We start from the raw sequence: 16,179 nt of genomic DNA, 5'->3' as shown, positions 1-16,179 counted from the left end.
AGAGGAGCTGATGGGCTGCACTGTTTTCATTTAAGTGGGTGTTCTGAAACTACATGAGTATCTGTGGTACTTCTGTAGGCATTCACAGCACTTCAGTGGTTGTTAGATCCAGATGCAGCATTAAAGCTCCCAAGAATCAAACCAGTATTAAACATTTTCTGTGGGCTTGTGTTTAGAAGAATACAGACAAAAAGATGTTTAAAGGAACAGGGAATAATTTTTGAAAGATCAGTGGAATGGTGGCCCTCGTGCATCCCAGGTGAGCAGTTTGTGATACACCCAAACTTAATTCCTCATCTGTGTGATGGGAGCTGTTTTTCTTCTGACTCTTGCAGGACTGTAAAGGTCTGCCCAAAGCCTGGCATTCATTGTGGAATGGATCATCTTTAGTAAGGTATAAATGTCTGGGAATTGAATCAGGGTGGGGATAAGTTCAGCTTAAACTAAAGTTATCAAAATATATAAAACAGTGGGCTGGTAAGACGTATTTCACAGGAAAATCCAGTGGCTCTAGCGGTACACCAGTAAGGGCTGCCAACTTAAGGTGTTCAGAAGCTATTCATTAGAGACCCCAAAATTATTAAACTGCTGAAGGTTTATAATATTTTGAAAAACGTACATGTTGGTTTCTTCATTATTTGCTCTCTGATTTGGAGGTTTTGCTATGCCTACTTGAGAATACCATACATGTAATTCAAGCATGATATGCAGAAGCTTACTTTAAAATCAATAGGAAGCTGATATCTAGCATAATCACACAGCTTACAAGTTTAAGCTTGAAGAAAAATGCCAGATCCTTTAAGGCTCAGGAAGAATCACAGGAAATTCTTAGTACTGTAACAGAGCAAAACCAGAAAATGCATGGCTACATTCACTAAAATATTCTACTTGCATTTTGACTATGCATTTAGCAAGAACAAATTTTCCATAAATAAATTCTAATGTTTTGTAGTTTTGTTTGTACTGTTTGTACTGTTCTGTCTGATGTAATTTGTATAATGCAGATTTTTTCAACATATTTAAATATAGAACATACTTGAATGTAGCTGAGTGTATGCTGAAGCCATTGCTCTTGGGACATATGAGCCCAGATAGATGCAAGAATTAGTATTTTTAGTTCGGTTGATCAAAATGGCATGGAAATCTGAGAGGAGTTTTACTTTGGATAGTAAGTAGTAGAAAGTGTGACTGTTTCGGAAAAGGTAAAATAATACCTAGAATCAGGCAGTATAGATTTTCTTTCTTAGCCTTACTTTGAGAAACCTGGAGGGTGAGGCACTACCATACATTTGCAAGTGTAACCTGAGCTGGACAGTTGTTCCGGGTGATGGAGTAATAGGTGGTTTTGCTGGAAAGTTACACAGGATTATTGAAGATAATTGCTAAGTAGATAAGGGGCAATATCTAGGACTCCAAAGAAAATAACTGTAGAAAGAAGCCAAAGAATTATTAAGGTTTTAGGGAAACAAGAGATGGGAGAAGGCTTTGGGATCATACAGCTAATTACATCTGATAAAAGTCTGGACTGTATTGAAGGGATAGTTTGAGATCTGGGTTACTTTATGACAGTACCAATAAACGACAGTAATTGGACTCAGAGACAGCATGATGAAAAAGAGAAGTAAAGAGGATAGAAATTTTTGGCTGGGCTGTGCATCTGTTGTGATGGTATTGTTAATGCATTAAAATGTTAATACTTACTGTATATTAATAGACCCATTTTTTAAAATTATTCAGTGTTGTTCTCTCCTGTTGACAGCATTTTAGGTGCATTAAATTACATAAGAAAAAACCCAAAAATCTAAGCACAGGCATTTAGCTGAGTTCTTGCCTGTCAGATGGATGTCTAATACAAATCAAAGCACCAGTTTGGTTTACATTGTGATTATTACGGATTACTTGCAAATTACAGATGAGAACACCTAAGGTGTTCCAGAGAGCAAAACGCTTGCTGCTTGCAAGGGTACGAGATACCTGAATCTGAAAAGAAACCAGAGAGGAATGGGAGAAGTCCTTAGGAATGCGGTTTTGAGCAGTGAGTGACTTTGTGCAATGCCAGTTACAGTAGATCCAGAGTGACAGTAAAAAGATGATGAGTGGCACAGGTGAGATGATCTCCAGTAAATCTGGTCAGCCTCTAGAGAAGACACATGAAGACATGAGAAGCTTGTGAAATGAACTGTGCAATGAAGAAAGTTTGGGGCAGTTTCTTATTACATGTCAGTAACAAAATAAGGTTATTGTCAGTGAGTGGACAATATGCAGCTTCCTCATTTTATGGGATTGATGTGAATAGTTTTAAACTGATGAAATGGGATACATGAGAAAGTACGAGAGAGACCTGTGTGATGCCTGCACAAGCCTTGAGGGCACAGGGAAATTAAAACTGGATAAATGAGACTAAGAGGTGGATAAAGGAACAACATTATTAGGTAATAGCTAGCAAGAAAAATCAAGTCTCGCTGTTGGTAAAAATTGTGACGTGAAGATATAGTTAGTGAAAGGATCCCACTTTATCTGGCTGGGAGTTTGTGTGAGGTCAGTGTGAACTGTGGAAGCATTGGTGCGTCAGTGAAAAGATCCAGGCAGGTGCATGGAAGCCTGAGGGCTGTCTATGCCAAAGGGATCAGAGGCATTACCCAAAAAATGGCAGTGTGTCCAGGAAGGCTGGTGTTGACAAGTAGATTCATTTGAGTGTCTCTGCACATTAAAGGCATAAAGCTTTGAGAAAGGGAAGATGGGATAAAATAGAACCTCTTAGAATAAAAAATATGTGGAAGAAAAACTAAGATAAAAGCTCTGCTGAAGTAGTGTTACAGTCAAGCCAAAGGTAGACAGGAATAAGGACAGGGAGAGAACAACTTAGAAACCACCACAGGTGCGTAAGGTTTCCAAATATTTGAGAAGTTGCAGACTTAATCTGGAATAAAAAGTGTAGAGACTACTGTGTAAAGCAGGCATGAATACCCTCTTTAGTCAGAGGTTCAAAAAATGCTGGAATTAGTATAAATGCATGACTGATATACATTCCCCGTATTTCACTGGATAAATAATCCTTCTGAAATAGTATTAAGCACATGCAGGGAGTCTGTAAGAAATGGAAAGAGGATTGACCAATACAGAGAGCTGTATCTTAAAAATCAGAAAACAGGGGAATGAATTGTAAATTTTTAAGAATCCATCTATTAAAAAAATTAAAATTATAAAAAAATAAGAATGGAAGTGCAGTTGGTGTAAAAAGATGAAAGTGTTGAGATTAGCAGTGATATAGATGGATAGGTTTTAGATGTGATAGGTGGCGTTCCTCATATTTTAATGATGCTATCAAACCTGGGACAAATGCAGAGGGCAGCTAATAGGAATGATTACGCAGAAATGGAAATTCTCACCTCCAGGGGGAAGCAAAACTTAAATTATGTAATTGTTTAAATCAGAAGACTATAATCCACATCCAGGAACTTGCATAACATAACTGTAATTCCAACAGCAAGTACTTTTAATAACTATATCACATCAGGAATTGGTATTACCTGGGGGAATAAATTAAAAATAGTACTTAAATTGGAAAAAATGACTCAGTTAAAGAGCATTAGTTTAAAGAAGGAATAAGCAGATGACACAAAACATGATAAATGAGTTAAAATACAGTGTAGGATCTCCACAAGAAAATCATGCTGTACTATGCTGGTATCTTTAATTGAAAAGATAGCTTTGCTAATTCTCTAAGCAAAAGAAGTAATCCTATATCAAATCCATATGGACTTCAACAAAATACTGTGTCATCTGCTGTGTAGAGATTTGTTAACATAGGAATTCAGAATGAGTTATAGGAGAGGAAAGAGGATGAAACAATTAACTAGAGCAAAACTGGAGCTGGAGGGCAAGTTGGAGGTCACCAAAAGAGTTCCCAAGGACTGACTATGGGATCAGTCTAACATAATGTTTCCATGATTGGTTGTACCACAAAAGCAACAATATTTAAAAAAATATATCTTGATGACACATGTTATCAGAAGTATTATGCTGAAGACTGGAGTTTCATGTAGAAGAAATGGGATGAGCACAGGAACTAGAAAAATAGTGCAAGTGGGCTGCTGTCAAAAGTGGAGAGTTGTGCAGCTGGGGGCTCCTACTAGGGTTGTGGGGAGTGAGGGGACAGACACTGGAGTGGTAATCACAAAATAATTGAGACATCAGAGTGATACATTTTTGGAAAATTGAGAGATTTGATTGTAGCATAGATCACCTAACACCTGGCAGTGTTAGGAAGTATGTTTTCAATGCAAGGAAGCCTTATTGCTGTTTTGTATAAGGTATGTGTAAAGTATAATGCAGAAAAATCTATGCCAATGTGATCGTAAGTACTTAAGAAAAGTGAATTCAAACCAGATTAGGTGCCAAGGCAGGTTTCTGAAATGCCTTGGGAAATGGAGAGACTATTTTATGAGGGGAGATTAAAATCCTTGCTTTGTCTGACTCTGTAAAAAAGACAATTTAGAGGAAATATAATTGCTTTCTCACACATAGGAGGATTTGTACATAAAAGATAATATTAGCACAAAAAGAAATAATTACAAACTGATCTTCAGAATCTGTGGAGTGGAAATTTAGGCAGCTTCCAAATATGAAGCATGGTGGGACAAGGCACCTGACTAATTTCAGATGAAGCTGTGTTGATTCATGACAAAATTTTATATGATGTACTGTCTACAGTGAATGGCTTTGGTAATAAAAAGGATTTATCTTCCCAGAAAGAGAGACACTGGGAAGATGGGGAGGTGTCATGGTTTAACCGCAGCTGGCAACTAAGCTACCACGCAGCCACTTGCTCGCTCCCCTCACCCAGAGGGATGGGGAGGAGAATCAGAAGGAAACTTAAAACTCAGGGAGGGGTTGAGATAAGAACAATTTAATAGGTAAAGCAAAAGCTGTGCATGCACGCCAAGCAAAACAAGGAATTCATTCACTGCTTCCCATGGGCAGGCAGGTGTTCAGCCATCCCCGGGAAAGCCAGGCTCCATCACATGTAACGGTTACTCGGGAAGACAAATGCCATAATGCCAGATGTTCCCCCCCCCCCCCCCCCCCCCCCCCTTCCTCCTTCTTCCCCCAGTTTATATAGCAACATGACATCATATGGTATGGAATATCCCTCTGGATACTTCAGCTCACCTGCCCTGTTTCCCCTCCCAGTTTCCTGTGCCCCTCCAGCCCTCTCACTGGCAGGGCCCAAGGAACTGAAAAGTCCTTGATTTAGTATAAACATCACCCAGCAACAACCAAAAACATCAGTGTGCTATCAGGGTTGTTCTCACATCAGAGCCAAAATGCACCACTGTACTTGCTACTAAGCAGAAAACTAACTCTATCCCAGCTGAAACCAGGACAGTAGGAAAGAGTGCTTAAAATAGTACTGGTGCGGTGATGTTCTTGTAAAATAAGAAATTCACGTGGTTTTGATTCAGAAGGGAGGAAAAACCTCATGTATTTCTGATGTCTCCAAAAAATACACATCCAAATTGCTTTTTAAACAGCAGTTTGCTTGTCTGGGGAGGCTTATCCTAATGTGGCCCCTTTCTACTATGTGGATAGTTTTGTTAAAATAAAACCTATTTGTATTTCTAAATATTTTTAAAACGTTTTTTCTACTTTATTTGGTAAAAGTGATTGTTACGCTGTACCACTGAAAAAAGCAAAACTACACTGCAGCTGGCATTGCACTAAATTTTTCACATAAAACCTTGATATGTGCCAAGTGTGACTGTGTTTTACTGTATGTTTATAACAGTAATTATTTTTGATGTTAGCTTTCTGCAGTAAAACACAATTTCTTGCAACTTATGGGAAGCATAAACTTTATGGCTCTCATATTTAGTATAGAGAAGAAAATCCCACAGCAAATGAGTAGTTAGTGTCTTGTATTAATATTTCTGTGATTAGTATGAGTAGTTGAGCTGATTATTTTTATAGCCTGATTAAAAAAATAGAATGGAATAAATAGGCTTAGTGCAGTGCTGTGTAATGTAATCCTCATGGCAGCAAAAAAGAAGGAAAGGTTTCTGCTAGAAATGGTGTTTGGTCTAGCTCAGTAATGCAGTCTTTCCTTCAATGCACAGAAAAAAATATTGGCAGCCTTAGGCTATGTTTCGTATAATGTCACTTCAGTTATTCAGGGGTTTTGGGCTTCCTTTTTCAGCTTGAAGGAATTAAGTCACATTGAGATGGGAAAGATCCATATCTGAAATAGCGTAAATTGTTGAGTTTGTGAAATGTGTAAGTCATAACTATGGGAACAAACCCAAATCTTTAACTTTGATGACGTGCTGTGTGCTTTCTCCCTCTGCCAAAATATTTGTCCTCAGAGGTGATACATGGTGGAAGCCTTCTAAAGCCTTCTAAAGGTAAAGATAATGACACAGTGATGTGTTCCTGGGACTAGAGTATCGGGTTCAGTGTTTTGCTTGTTTGTTTTTTTCTCGATTTTTTTTTTCAAGTAAATGATGATAATTTATACAGACTTATCAAGTTTAGTGAATAAATGAATCCCAGGAAAATGTTAGGCTGTTGCTCATAGCCTTGTTTAGAAGAGTGAGCATTTTCAGAAGAGCAGGATGATTCCTGCCTGGAGGGTGGCATTTGTGACTGCTTCCATGGGGTGGGGAGCCAGCTGTGAGCTCCTTGCCTTGCTATGCTGCTTTTATCCTGGTATTTTCTCTGCAGGCGGGTAGTCCTGCATCACACACAGTTGCCTTTTGAATTTTGGCTATGTCAATGCAATTGCATTGCTGTCAGCTCAGTTATAGTGGTGTAGCTGAGAAGGGAATCTGGTGTAGAGCTCTGGCGAGGGGAGGATGCTCTGACACCTGCTGGCTTGGCCCTGCTGCCCAGCAGCAGCAGCAGCATCCCTGCTGAGCTGGGCACCGCTAGGCAGGGAAGTGACCCGTGTGCAAGGCAAGTGCTCAACCCCTGGAGAGGTGCAGAACTTGATGGAGCATTGTCCTTGATTCACACTATTCTCAGACTTTCTGCAAGGCTGCCTGCAGGTGTGAACATGGGGAGGCTTTTCTCTGGCAGGCAATGATGAGTCACCAGTGGAAACCACTGCAGGTGAGAGTCTGCCTATTTCAGGAGTTACAAACAATAAACCAGTTAAGAAATCTAGGTGGAACAGGAATGGGCCCACTATGAAGCTAAGCTCTGCAAGTTTGTGATCTCTCAGTGAATCTTTTCCCTCAATATTTTTTTTTTTTAATATTCAGCCATCTCTGCATTTCGTAACTAAACATGTTGGTGGTTTTGTGTTATTTCCTGCTTAGACATAACTAGGGCATGCGGAGGATCTTGGAGAAGATCTAAGATAGATATCATCTGAGATTTCTATCCTCAGTTTGCAGACCATACTGCGGAACAAAATCTGAATATTCATTTTGAACTTTTGGGGGTTGTTTATCCAAACTATTTGAAATTCGCCAATCATTATCAAAGCTTAAATCTTCTCTTTGCTTCAATTACTGAAAAAGATTGCAAATTCTACTTGGGAGAGTAGTCAGTATGGGGAAATGTACTAAATAGCTCCAACTTTGAAAGTGGAACAGTTCAAGTTACATGTTCTATTTTTTGTTTTAAAAGACCCCTAAAGGGATGGAGAAAGGACATCTAAGGATTTACATTTTCTTTTTGGAATTTATAAATAGAGGCGATCCTGCCTTGGCAAACTGTAATAGCCAGCTTTGCTATTTGCTTGTTTATTTGAGCAATGATAAAGTTACATAACTTTTCTTTAGCTACTACACTTGTTGATGTAAGCCGTCAGTTCCTGTCTTTTATGGCTGGATTTACAGCTTTCCCATTTTTGTCTACTTCCTATATATGAATTACGTAGGCTTCCCATATTAGAATTACATGGTCTTTGCCCCTGAACAACTGAGCCTCAAGAGCAGAATGTCGTATCAGTGGAGCACCCAATTCAGCATCACCCTGTGAAAATAGGTTTGTATAATAAAATTTGTGGTTGCACATGTCACAAGCTGTCAAAGTTTGTCTTTTATTAAAGATTTAAAAGTCTTATTTCTATTCACTGTTGCCATAGGGTTTTTTTCATCTTACTCTCTTATCCTGCCTCCATCCTCCCTCAGCTTTCTCACCTATTATTCTTCCCACTGTAAAAGGTTTTTATTTCCCCTTGCTGCAGTGCTGCATCTGGCTTCAGTTTTTGTTGTTCTTCCTGTTCTCTGCACATGGTTGTATTTCTATCATTAGTGTTTACCCTACGTTTTTTTGTGGTATGGACCACTCTCTGTGTTTGGATGCATTGAGAATGCGTGAACACAGTCCTGAGGGTGAAAAGTTAAAGCTTCTTTGATGGCCAAGTCTGTAACTATAAAAATAATGCAGTCAAGTTAAGTGCCGTGGAGGCCAGAAGACCACATCATTCTTAAAATAAGGGGTGGGGAGGCTTGCCCGGTTTCCCCCTGCCATTGTATACTATAAAGTTGTTTGCTCTTGAGAGCAATCTAAATGGCTGGATGGATTTTGTCTGTGGCCCAGGTTTGGGCAATAAAGGAGCAGAGGAGCACTTGTGTGACAAAGGAAGCTGGTGGTAGGGAAAGAAACCTTTGAAAAAATCAGAGTGGAGGGCGTTTGCCTGATTCCTCAAAGAAAAATTACTGATTCTTGTACACAGTAGGATGCTGATACAGGACAGTAGAATGAGCCCCTTCAGGACAGAAGCATGGAGCCCTCTTTGGAAGGGTTTCCATTGCACTGCACCATGAATTGGAAGGCAGGCAAGGAGCAGTTTTTCCCCCTAGTTTGTATAACTGCATTTGAAGGACAGGCCTTTGCATGTAATTTCAACTCTGTTCAAAATATAAGGGAAAGGCATTTAATACTGAGTCAAAATGAGTGGTAGAAATTTCCTATATTTTCAAATGGCCAGGCTAATATTGCAGACTAGAGAATGGGGAAAAAAAACCCATAAAAGTATGACAATGCCTGCAGAAGGCGCTTTTTTTTTTTTTAAAGAGGAATTGTTTTGTTTGCTTTCTGAGATTTCAGCTGCATCAATATGACAGACCATGTTACTTAGGGATTAGAATTATTTCTGCGCTGGGCTGTGTGCAGCTCTGCTTTTGCATGGAAGAGAAATGCACCTATATGCCAGAGCAGGCAGCGCCCTTTCTGTTTGCAAAATGAAACGTTGTTTCCAGAAGCAGAAACATATTTGTGGTGGGAGGGGAAAAAACCATTAATCCTTTCAAGAATTAATTTTCCAGACCATGCTTTTGCAAGGTACCGGGTGTGTAAACTGAAGCTGCTTATCTTAGATAAGGGTAGAGGGGAAGGACAGATGTTTGTGGACAGGAAAGAAGAGAAACAAACAGCTAAGCACAGACTCTAGGTGCAACACAAGTATATTTATGTTTTTCTATAAACTGAAATGTGATTAGAAAGATGACGAAGTTGTGAATGTGAAAAATGTTAGAAGGTAGAAAATGCCCCTTTGGCCTTAGGGATGAGCATCGAATATAGGACTGGGCGATGGTATGGCAAGGCAGCGAGCGCACCCCTCCGTTGCTGGGCTCATGCTCTGGATGCCTGCAAACGGACATCCCAAACAAGTCGATTCCTCACCCCTTGAATCTGTGCCTCAGTGGGGAGGCTGCAGCAGGAAATCCTTTAGCACACACAACTTCAGAGCCTGTTTCATTTTCCTTCAGATGTCGTCACACTGCTGTAACATAACTTGAGCTTGGTGATGATAAGTGTCAGTGGGAGTCCAAGGAACCTGTTCAAAGGCTCAGGGTGATTCTGCTGGGTTAATTTTTTTATCCATTAGAAAGAAATGTATTTTTAATTAAAACCTTTTTATTTTATTTTTTTAAGCTAGAATGGGGTATGATGAGAAATGAAGTTCAAAAGATTTCACTATCCCCTAAGGAAAAAGACCCACAAAATAACTCTCAGATGTTTTATTATTTGTTTACTTGTTTACTAACTGGAAACTCTGGATTATTTTCACAAGACAATTACAAGTAAGTACTTCTTCTGTGGACTTCTGCTACTGTAAATAAGATGTGAAATACTTTCCCTGTACAGGAAATAATTATTTTACTGATTCATTAGTTTACTTGTGTTTTGTTTACTGAACTTGTTTTCACTTTTCTTATGATGAAAATGAGTAAGTTCCTTCAATCTGTCTATATACGTGTATTCTTATTTTTTTATTAGTGACTTTTTTTTTTTTGTATGGGCTGTAAGCAGCTATCTGAACCAAAATATTTTATCCTGAAGTTCTGTTCCAATCATTCATGAGTAATTTCTTTCCACTTTTTTTTCTAAGTAGGTGATTAGAGGAATAGGCACGTACTGGTAGTTTTTTAATTATTTTGGCTTACAGTAAAATAAAATTCCATTTAAAAGGAAAATGTGTTTAATGTGTCATTGAATAAGACTGTAGCTATCTCAAGATAATGGTCTAAATTTTACTTGCAGCTGTATCCATCAAACACAAAGTAGAAAAGCAACGTGAAAAATTAGAGTAATAAAAGAGCAGGTACTTCGCTTTAGTGAGAGACTGTGTGTGACCTGCCTTGGTGAATATTAAGAGAAAATTGCCTTCCTGCAACTACTTAACATTAGTGTGGTGTGTTAGCACCATCAAACCAATCCAAAACAATAGACATTTGGGCAAGGAATTTTTTTTTTTATTAATTATTAATTTATTTTAGTATGACTGTGAACTCATATGTGTATTTTTTAAAGTAAGCTGTCTTTGGTGTTGATAGAAAAAAATCACTTGCCTTTTTACAGCTTTTGATTTTCTTGATGTTCCAGCTCCTGGAATCCTAAAAGTGGATTTAAACCTCTGAACTCAGGAAAAGAGAAAAGAATCTTGACATTAGAGTTACAAAAAACCACCCCCCCACCCCCCCAAAAAAAACCCCAAACAAACAACAACAACCCAGAAACAAACAAAAAAGCCCACCAACCAAAAACCTCTGGAAACGTTACTTCCCTGTAATTTAAATGCTCAAAATCCAAAAATCAATGAAGAGTCCAAAATTTATTTTGGATTTCACTAAGGATGAGAACAGGGATGTGCTAAACTCAAGAACTTCTTAGCTCTTTAGGTTCAAAATACCACAGAGTATTTTTAAAAGCTTCTACTCTGTCTCCTTCTCACACCTCCCAAGGAGGATGTGGAATTGTAATAAAATCTCTGTGATAACTGGCAGAAGATATAGCTCTGAGTAGCTTTAATCCTGTTCTTTGAATTCATACAAAGCAGCTAGCTATTTGTCTTTTCATTTTTCATGTTGTCTTTTTACCTTCACTAAACACACCACTGAGCAGCTTCACATCAGATCTATGTGTGAGGAAAACCACAGCCTTTCTAAGAGGCAGTGTCAATTGTGGCTGGGAGGGTCTGGGGGAGGAGAAGGAGCCATCCTGTCAACTTGTCTTACCTTGCTTATCTTCCCTTTGAAATGTCATCAGCTTTGCTTCTCACCATTCCTCTGACGGCTGGGGAGGAAGGAGATGCCATCCTCTTCACAAGTTGTCATGATGCCTGGTGCCTGTCACATGTAACATGGCAAAGACAGGCAGAGCCTGCAGTATGGTGGGGCCTGGGGGCTGTGGTGATGGACGTGGTTTCAGCCTGGCCCCGAGGAGTCCCCCAAGCCCAGCTGAGCCTGCTCTTTCAGCGAAGTGCCGCAGTGCCACCACTCCTGGCAGTGGGGCTTCAAAAACTGGGGTTCTTTTTCCCCAAGTGGGTATTTTCTTCATAAAATATGAGCAAATTATTAAGTGCTCCCAAATTCAGCCACAATTACTTGTTAGGTATAAAGAAAGGAGACTGAGTTAAGATTTCTGTAGGAGGGAGCTTTTAAGAGAAAAGTTTGGCTTCTTCCTGTGCTTGGCCCATAGCCAACCACTTTTGGTGATGCTCAGGTTAGGAAGCACAAGGCCACTTCTCCCCTCCTTCCCCCTGCCTCCTGGTGCTGTGCTGGGGTGAGATGGGGCAGGAGCTATTCCAGCTCCTTACCAGGACCCAGATCCCCAGGGCAGAGCAGGGGGTGCAGAGGTGCTGGGGATGTGCCTATCACCTTGGCTCGTGGCCCCATTAGGTGGGTTGACATCACTGAGGGTAAAGGATGTAGGGATATGCTGGGGAGAAAAAAGGGCTGCAAAAGAGTGATGTTCCCACTGTACTGGAGGAGGAATAAGCTCCACTGATTTTTTTTTTGCCAGACCCTGTGTAGGGAAGAGTTGTGGTTCCTGCCGGGGCATGGGAGCTGCTGTAGCCATGTGTGCAAATGGGATCCCACTGCAGACATGTTGCTGTCGGAGCTGGTTACATGGGGACGGTTACTGTCCAGCCAGTGACTTCGTGTTGGTAAGGTCCAACTGAGAGCTAGTCAGCCGAGGATTTATTTCTGTTGTTTTTATTATTAGTTTAGTTTTTCACTGGATGTGTTCCTTCAGCCAGCTGTCTGAGCAACCGCAGAGGTGGGTGGGAGTGGGGAGGTGCCAGACAGGGGCAAATGCTGGGCTCAGTGATGCCACGGGCCTCACTGGGACATGAAGGGAGGCAGGGATGGTGGAACAAAGAAGGTCTGCTGTTCCTCAACAAGGACTTTGCTCCAGCATGTCCCAAATCCCTCCCCAAAGGTCCTTCTGAGTGGCTGTAAGACCCTCTTATAATTTGAAAATGCCGCCTTCTCTGTGATGCATCGCTCGTGCTACAGGTTTCATAATGTCATCATCCTTGTCACAGATGGAATATTTTACAAAGTATCTGTCTATAATATAAGAAATACTCTAAACATCACCATTGTGCTGCATTTGAAATGTAGAAATGAAAATATAATTTGAAAGGTAAAGCTGTTGCCTCTGCTGGGTTTATAGCATACTGTCAATGGGAGTTGTTAACCCTAAAAGCTCCTTGGAGCAGGTCATTCACTGTAGGGAAAAATGATGGAATAGGATTAAGGATTAATAAAATGTTACAAATTGGATTTTTTACAGCTATAGCAGACCATTATTTTTCAGTTTCTGTAATAAATGATTTAAAATAGAATGGTAACTCAAACTGTTGCAAAATAAATCTGCATGTTAAATCCGACTTTTGTTGTGGTTGAGGCAGTCAGTCTGCACGATCAGAGCACAGATGCTGAGTCCTATTCTTTCCTTAATTGAGAATTGCTGTTACAGATACTTGACAGTGGTTCATAGTGGCAATAATCCCTTTTGAAAATGGTTGTTATTCTAGTTCATAAGTAGCTTGCCAGGGCATTAACCCCAGCTTCACCTCTGATGGTTAGGAAAAGAATCTGGTAGTAGCTGGTGGTGATGTTTAGTGATTTCCTACTAGATGATTGCCAAAGTAACAATGCAAGAAAACATAACTTTTAAAATATTTTACATTACCTTTGGTTAGAAGGAAGATGTGGGCTGTGAAAAATACTGTAACTCTCATTGTTCAAAATGAAAATCCGTTGCTTACTGAGAGTGCTGACTTAAAAATTCTTGCACGTCTTTTGTTGATCTTGCATGCTGATGCACACGACCTGCTAATGCGATGCTTGGCTTTCCATACAGAGCCATTCATCCATGTTATATGTGAATGAAGCTTCCTGGTTTGTACATGTGCTGTGTCACATTCCTCTGGTTTTCTAACAAAGCTTTTAATTGGTATGCTGTGACTAATGAGCATGAAGTCCCAGAGGAAATGGAGCAGAATTTTCCATTATCCACCAAGATGAGTTTCAAGCACATAGATTATCAGGGCTTGAACTCCAGGATAAACCAGGGTCAAAGGCTCCAAGTATAATGGAACATTGTATCTGAATATTTTGCTTCAATAACATTAAATTAGTAGTTTCTCAGCAAAACTGCATTGTCTGTCTGATGGCATTGTGCAAACTGTAACTGGCAGTTTGCTTGGACATCAGATCGAATCCCTGACCCTTCATCGTTAAAGTTCCCATAACACTTGAGTGCTGATGTCCTGCCTTCATTCCGGTTTGGGTAATGATGTGTTGCATACTTCTGTGGGATAAATCTCTTTTTGGTTTCAAGCAGAGAACTTGCTCCTCAATCTTCGTCTGAAAAACTGTTGTACAGTGTTGCTGACACAGGATTGCTGCCATATGGTGTACCAGAAGTGGTTGCATTTTTGTGGGGAGTAAGAGCTCTGCCTCAGACTTGAGCATGTTCAGGACCACTTTGCTTTTGAGATTAGATGAGATTGGATGTAGTGAGACCAGCATACCTATAGGCTACATCTGCCAAGTAGAGCAAAGAAATTATCTTCTGTGCCTTACATTCAGCACACCTACTAAGTGTCCCCAACAGGCACAATATCAAAGAAAATTTAAATTAACTTAAAAAAATAAAAAGATATATTGCCACTGGAATTGGTGAGGAAAATTACAACTAGCTTTCCAATAAAGTATATGGAATATTTTTTTTACCAATTCACTGTTTTAGTATTTAACCCAATTTACTTTTAATTGTTCCCTCCTTTCTGAAAGAGTCTCAGTGTGAATTATGTTTTGCAGTGAAACCACCAACCCAGAAAAAGAAAAAAAAGGTTAATTTTTGTTTTCTTTTGTTTTTAAAAGGTTAGTTTCAGCAGGATCAGTTCCCTAAGCTGTCATGGTTCAGTGTGTGGCTGTGCAGAATTTTGTGGGGCCAGAGACTGGAAGTGGGTGGCTGAGAAAAGAAGGGATGTCTTCTTGCAGTGACATTACCACCTCATGCCAGGTTAAAGTTCATGAAACTATGGCTTATGTCTTGGGAGTCCAGAATTACAAAAAATATCAAAAAACTAGTTTCTTGTCCATGTTGAAGATCCTCTATTGCAGAAAAACACCGTGGTGCTGGGTGGGGACAAGCTGTGTGGGGTAGGTTGGTCTTTCTCGTGCAGGTGGCTCCTCACTTCCCTAGCAGCTGTGGCTGTGCGAAAGCAGCCTTTGGTTTACTGCCCTTACACGGCCGGTTTGCTTGATTTCCTCCTCTGGAAGGGTGGTTGCCTTTTGGTGGGCTCTTGTTGACCCTTTCCATTACCATCCTGTGAGAAAGTTACCAGGGGTGCTGTCAGTCTGCATCGTCACCTCTCGTGCTTGGTGTGCATGTGCCCAGTTTCTCTGGGCAGTGGATGTGTACGTGACACAGTGTGAAACGCAGTCAGGCAGTACGCAAGGAGTGCTGTGCATCTTTTTGGAAACAATAAGGGATTTGATGCTTCAGCAGTATGTCAGCCAGTTATTTCACCATACAGAATCGTTTCCTTTTCTTTGTATATTAAAGAAAAAGAAAGGAAATCCTATATAAGCACTGTATTAATAGAATATTAATGTTGTATTATTAGATTCAAAGGTTAGCAAATGCAAACCAAGAGCAATGAATACATTGTGTATTCAGATCGGGATACATTCCCTTTGTCTCCTGTTAGGATGGGGTTTACACTTCCTCTGTAATCGGGAGTTCTGTGTGCACTATTAACTGTGGATAGCTGTAAATAATTGCCTGTCCTGTTCTTACGGTCACATGTAGCCAGGGGACAACCCAACTGTGCGCAAAAGCGTGGTAACTATTATTGCTTTAAAGTCTAATGAGAAGGGAAAAGGGAGAGGAGTTTAAAGGTGTTGGATATACATTTGCAATGCAGGTAAGGGAGAAAAGATGATGTGCTCTGGTGTGGCATGGAGTCCATCCATTTACTCATCCAGGTCACTGTACTTAAGGTACTAAAACCAAGGGAGTTGCTGTGAAGGTCGGTCCTGTCTTTTCATTTGATAGATTCTGTGAAACTCAGAGCGTGGATGTCCGTTGTACTCAGTGACCCTAGAAGTATTGCAAAATAAGCCATAGCTTTCACCTGTAGAACACCTGACTTGCGGCAATGCAGAGCGCCTCGGCAACCCTGGGGCCAGTCATGCCGCTGCAGCCCTTCTGGGCTGGCATGGAGGGATGGTGCCAGGGGCTGCTGGAGCTCCCCAGCCCATGTACCTGGCCTTAGGGCTGCCCTGAAGTTCTGGCATCTTGCTTTTGTTTAGGGGTCCACAGCTGGAGGGAGGACTCCTGTGTCCAGTCCCATCCGCTTGTTGTCCCAGACAGCAGCAGTGTGGAATCATACTCACAGATTTGCTAGTTTCCAACTCAAAAACC

The 16,179-nt window shown here is 40.4% G+C and overlaps 1 protein-coding gene across 3 annotated transcripts in view; it reads left to right on the top strand.

The window, feature by feature from the left end:
• Nucleotides 1-16,179, top strand: part of KIAA1217 (KIAA1217 ortholog) — a 366,098-nt gene that overhangs the window by 141,347 nt on the left and 208,572 nt on the right. The window contains exons 1-2 of one of the 3 annotated variants that reach the window (XM_055708258.1): nt 9,715-10,034; nt 12,256-12,400. The exons of 1 other annotated variant lie outside the window; for it this stretch is intronic. The gene's annotated coding sequence lies outside the window, so the exon portion shown is untranslated. Of the gene's footprint in view, nt 1-9,714; nt 10,035-12,255; nt 12,401-16,179 lie in introns of those variants that run through there. One more of the 3 variants, XM_055708260.1, reaches the window with a different exon arrangement.

Source organism: Falco cherrug, chromosome 4 (genome assembly GCF_023634085.1).
Source record: "Falco cherrug isolate bFalChe1 chromosome 4, bFalChe1.pri, whole genome shotgun sequence".
NCBI lineage: Eukaryota > Metazoa > Chordata > Aves > Falconiformes > Falconidae > Falco > Falco cherrug.
This window is presented reverse-complemented; position numbering and strand designations above follow the sequence as displayed.